Here is a 5,943-nt window from a genome sequence, read left to right as displayed (position 1 = left end):
AGCGTTTTGGTGTTGACAAATTGGAATCCAAGTGACAGTTGCTCTCAACTTGAGCTTTGTAATTTTTATTAATGGAATCTTTGCCTATTTAAACTTTAAAACTGAAAGCAGAGATTTTTTACGGCCGAATGGGTACGATATTGACTTATAGCAGACTTCCCTCCGCTATCTACAAGACTGGTTTGTGACAATATCCATTCAGTCACATGAATTAACTACTTGTTTACTGTCATACGCAAATTTTGTGATTAGGATAAAAATGGGAACCTCAATTTTGTCGCAACATACGTTGGCGATGTCTTTCAAAGAATTTGGTTATACGCCACGCACTCTTTCACGCTTAAACAATAAATGCATTAATGTTTGTAACATCAGCCATTACTCTGTCAGCATCAGGAAATTGTACTCTTACCTCTTCTGCAAGTCTATGACAAGTATGTGTAAGAAATATTACGTTTATCTCATTCGGATAGTGCTGTTGAAGAAATTTTGCCGATCTGTTCATGTAGGTTGCATCATCTGTGACAAACAGCAAGATATTTACAAACCGTACAGTACACATAATGGCCAAAGTAAACTCATAGTACTATTGAAAAGTTATGTGGACGGAATCTGGCTTTATTAGGGGCTAAGGCAGGATCGCCCACCTGTCAGCCGACGATGAAAGCAACGGCTTTGGCTGCCGGGTCTCTGGGGCTTATCAGGCGACTCGTCCGCGAAACAGGACTGGCTTTATCAGGGTCTGAGACAGGATGGCCCATCTGTCAGCGTCGGATTCACTAATGTCGCCCAAGTTACCTGTTGGACTTGAAAAAATATCGCAATAGCCAATGTGGGTTTGGGAATGCGTCTCCAGAGGGTCAGCGCGATAGATCTTCACAGGTCGTAGTACTGGGCCATAGTGGCCCCCTCAGTTAAATTCAATTCAATTCAATTCATGCGGACCCGTCCCCGATCCAGCACTCGTAAAGCCAAGCCAAGCCAACCATAAAAAAGTTCACGTATGATGGAATAATTAACCTTGTCTAGTATTTTAGGGAATAGATGATGGAGTGTGTCGGCTCATTCTGTGTTTAGTGCACCTGCAAATACATTAGCAACGTGACGTCAACTGTGTCCGTGTCATCGACACCCAATTTTTTTTTATCTTTTAATTGATTCTTCACTTTATTTATAAATTTCTCATATGAATATTGTATATAATTCTTCCGTAGTGTTGATTTCGTAGGAGTTTTACTGTGTGAATAATTTCCCAAAAAGCCACACAGTCTTTTACACTGCTATGTGTTTAGTGAAATATTCGCTGCAATGATGCTTCATACAGATCTTCGAAAAATGTTCTTTCTCTTAATTGCGGTATAGACTCCCGTTATTCATAGTTAATTTGATGTTTTCTGTCAGAAGCACGTGCATGTTTAATACTATTTTTGTCTCCTAATGTTAGCTACATGCTATGTACCCTGCCACTTTCACTGCACACAACTTACAAAAGAGTTAATTGTCGTGAATAGAAAACAAATTTTGTACATAATGACCAATATATATATATATATTTTAGACCCTCTATCCTATTAAATAATTATGGTCATGGGATTCTTAACATAGGCCTACATCTAGGTCTTTTTTTCTTGCTAAGAGGGAGGTAGGGAACATCCCACGCACTACGACCTGAGGTCTATTGTACACCCCCCTATATGGGATGAATTGCGTGCCCACCGATCCTCTACGCTCACCGACCTAATCACTTGACCTCCTTAACGACCCGTCCCAACAGTCAACAGAGTCCATGTACCACTCCTGCTTCGCCCAGCCCTCCCCCAGGCTCCCTTAACTGTCCGAGGCGGAAGTCCTCCCTCGAGAAAGTTTGCCCCGGGTTTCGTTGCAAAACCTATCCATCATCACTTGAATACAATCCACGGAGGCCGGTCGAGAGAGCCAACAGCTTCAGAGGGCCGCCTGTAGAGCGACCTGAAAACCAGAAGTAACGAGATGATGAATGAAAGGATGATAGGGGAGGAAATGACGAAGATGAGTGGGAGTCCAATCGCCTGATAAAGTTCGTGAGTGAGGGAAAAACCCCGAAAAAACCTTACCCAGGCAACTCGTCCCGACAGGAATCGAACCCGGACCCGCTGAGTTCGGAGTTAGACTCGCTAATCCCTCAGCCACAACGGTGGACATCTAGGTCGTTAGTCTGTTGTGCTGATTTTAACTGACTTGAACTCTAGACCCACTACGCAGTGCTATGGCATTACTGTGCGCTGCTAAGTGACGCGTGCATAGGTACAGTAGGTGGAATTCACGCGAGTGGGGCACAAGGCCCAGCACTGCGACCTGCTACGATCTATTGCCCTAACCTCAAGGTAGGCGCATTCCCAAACCCACACCGGCTGATTGCACTAAGATTCGCTGCGTACACAGGTTTCGAGCAGACAACCCCCCTCGTCCCTAGGCCAGCCGGCGATCTGGAAATGCAGTGGAATGATGGCGAAATGGAAAAATGGTGACGGGATGATGTAGATGTGTAATATGGGGAAAAAAGCCCATCTGCAATCTTGTCCGCCACAAGTATCACTATGGATTTCATTTTCAATGAAAAATCCCAGATCTGACCGGTAACCTACTTGAACTTGCGTGGCAGGTTGGAGGTATGGCCACTCAGCCACCTCAGAGGTTGCACAGGTAGGTACTCTTCTTGTGAACATTAGCTATAGTACACCGCAAGACTAACTTTAAGCAATACCTTTCCCTAAGTCTAGTTATAAGAAACGCACATAGGAACAAAGTAGCAATTTTTATTTTATTAAAGCATGTGTGAACAAATTTATGGACAGTTTTGAAACATTAATGTGAGAAATGTTAAAGGAGTGTAGTGATTCAATATGTACAATAAAAACGTGAATATCCTGCACCCGCACATACATTCTTTTCAATGAGCGTTGAAGACTGAGAGGGTTGAATAATTTCGAGGGAAAAATTGTTCCGGAGCCGAGTATCGAACCCGGGACCTTTGGTTTAACGTACCAACGCTCTACCACTGAGCTACTCGGGAACTCTAACCGACACCGATCCAATTTTTCCCTCTATATCCACAGACCTCAAAGTGGGCTGACAACCGTCAAGCAACCAACTTCGAGTGCACACTAACTCCGTGTGACTTAAATTGTGGTTTTCTGTTAACGAACAGTGACGTGTATTATGCAAATCAAGATTTTCAGGTATAACTCTCTGTAAAGTTGATTTGAATAATTTCGAGGCAAAAATTGTTCCGGAGCCGGGTATCGAACCCGGGACCTTTGGTTTAACGTACCAACGCTCTACCACTGAGCTACTCGGGAACTCTAACCGACACCGATCCAATTTTTCCCTCTATATCCACAGACCTCAAAGTGGGCTGACAACCGTCAAGCAACCAACTTCGAGTGCACACTAACTCCGTGTGACTTAAATTGTGGTTTTCTGTTAACGAACAGTGACGTGTATTATGCAAATCAAGATTTTCAGGTATAACTCCCTGTAAAGTTGATTTGAATAATTTCGAGGGAAAAATTGTTCCGGAGCCGGGTATCGAACCCGGGACCTTTGGTTTAACGTACCAACGCTCTACCACTGAGCTACTCGGGAACTCTAACCGACACCGATCCAATTTTTCCCTCTATATCCACAGACCTCAAAGTGGGCTGACTACCGTCAAGCAACCAACTTCGAGTGCACACTAACTCCGTGTGACTTAAATTGTGGTTTTCTGTTAACGAACAGTGACGTGTATTATGCAAATCAAGATTTTCAGGTATAACTCAATGTAAAGTAGATTTGAATAATTTCGAGGGAAAAATTGTTCCCGAGCCGGGTATCGAACCCGGGACCTTTGGTTTAACGTACCAACGCTCTACCACTGAGCTACTCGGGAACTCTAACCGACACCGATCCAATTTTTCCCTCTATATCCACAGACCTCAAAGTGGGCTGACAACCGTCAAGCAACCAACTTCGAGTGCACACTAACTCCGTGTGACTTAAATTGTGGTTTTCTGTTAACGAACAGTGACGTGTATTATGCAAATCAAGATTTTCAGGATCGGTGTCGGTTAGAGTTCGCGAGTAGCTCAGAGGTAGAGCGTTGGTACGTTAAACCAAAGGTCCCGGGTTCGATACCCGGCTCCGGAACAATTTTTCCCTCGAAATTATTCAAATCAACTTTACAGGGAGTTATACCTGAAAATCTTGATTTGCATAATACACGTCACTGTTCGTTAACAGAAAAACCACAATTTAAGTCACACGGAGTTAGTGTGCACTCGAAATTGCTTGCTTGACGGTTGTCAGCCCACTTTGAGGTCTGTGGATATAGAGGGAAAAATTGGATCGGTGTCGGTTAGAGTTCCCGAGTAGCTCAGTGGTAGAGCGTTGGTACGTTAAACTAAAGGTCCCGGGTTCGATACCCGGCTCCGGAACAATTTTTGCCTCGAAATTATTCAAATCAACTTTACAGGGAGTTATACCTGAAAATCTTGATTTGCATAATACACATCACTGTTCGTTAACAGAAAACCACAATTTAAGTCACACGGAGTTAGTGTGCACTCGAAGTTGGTTGCTTGACGGTTGTCAGCCCACTTTGAGGTCTGTGGATATAGAGGGAAAAATTGGATCGGTGTCGGTTAGAGTTCCCGAGTAGCTCAGTGGTAGAGCGTTGGTACGTTAAACCAAAGGTCCCGGGTTCGATACCCGGCTCCGGAGCAATTTTTGCCTCAAAATTATTCAAATCTACTTTACATTGAGTTATACCTGAAAATCTTGATTTGCATAATACACGTCACTGTTCGTTAACAGAAAACCACAATTTAAGTCACACGGAGTTAGTGTGCACTCGAAGTTGGTTGCTTGACGGTTGTCAGCCCACTTTGAGGTCTGTGGATATAGAGGGAAAAATTGGATCGGTGTCGGTTAGAGTTCCCGAGTAGCTCAGTGGTAGAGCGTTGGTACGTTAAACCAAAGGTCCCGGGTTCGATACCCGGCTCCGGAACAATTTTTGCCTCGAAATTATTCAAATCAACTTTACAGGGAGTTATACCTGAAAATCTTGATTTGCATAATACACGTCACTGTTCGTTAACAGAAAACCACAATTTAAGTCACACGGAGTTAGTGTGCACTCGAAGATGGTTGCTTGACGGTTGTCAGCCCACTTTGAGGTCTGTGGATATAGAGGGAAAAATTGGATCGCTGTCGGTTAGAGTTCCCGAGTAGCTCAGTGGTAGAGCGTTGGTACGTTAAACTAAAGGTCCCGGGTTCGATACCCGGCTCCGGAACAATTTTTGCCTCGAAATTAGTCAAATCAACTTTACAGGGAGTTATACCTGAAAATCTTGATTTGCATAATACACGTCACTGTTCGTTAACAGAAAACCACAATTTAAATCGCACGGAGTTAGTGTGCACTCGAAGTTGGTTGCTTGACGGTTGTCAGCCCACTTTGAGGTCTGTGGATATAGAGGGAAAAATTGGATCGGTGTCGGTTAGAGTTCCCGAGTAGCTCAGTGGTAGAGCGTTGGTACGTTAAACCAAAGGTCCCGGGTTCGATACCCGGCTCCGGAACAATTTTTTCCCTCGAAATTATTCAAATCAACTTTACAGGGAGTTATACCTAAAAATCTTGATTTGCATAATACACGTCACTGTTCGTTAACAGAAAACCACAATTTAAGTCACACGAAGTTAGTGTGCACTCGAAGTTGGTTGCTTGACGGTTGTCAGCCCACTTTGAGGTCTGTGGATATAGAGGGAAAAATTGGATCGGTGTCGGTTAGAGTTCCCGATTAGCTCAGTGGTAGAGCGTTGGTACGTTAAACCAAAGGTCCCGGGTTCGATACCCGGCTCCGGAACAATTTTTGCCTCGAAATTATTCAAATCAACTTTACAGGGAGTTATACCTGAAAATCT

The 5,943-nt window shown here is 43.7% G+C and overlaps 1 non-coding gene across 1 annotated transcript; it reads right to left on the bottom strand.

Annotated features, from left to right (window-relative positions):
• Positions 1 to 3,838: 3,838 nt before the first annotated feature.
• On the bottom strand, positions 3,839 to 3,910 carry TRNAN-GUU (transfer RNA asparagine (anticodon GUU)). Its single transcript has one exon. It is a non-coding gene; the product is annotated as a tRNA-Asn (tRNA).
• Between the last annotated feature and the right edge of the window lie 2,033 nt (positions 3,911 to 5,943).

This window comes from Periplaneta americana, chromosome 11 (assembly GCF_040183065.1).
Source record: "Periplaneta americana isolate PAMFEO1 chromosome 11, P.americana_PAMFEO1_priV1, whole genome shotgun sequence".
Classification (NCBI taxonomy): Eukaryota; Metazoa; Arthropoda; class Insecta; order Blattodea; family Blattidae; genus Periplaneta; species Periplaneta americana.
This window is presented reverse-complemented; position numbering and strand designations above follow the sequence as displayed.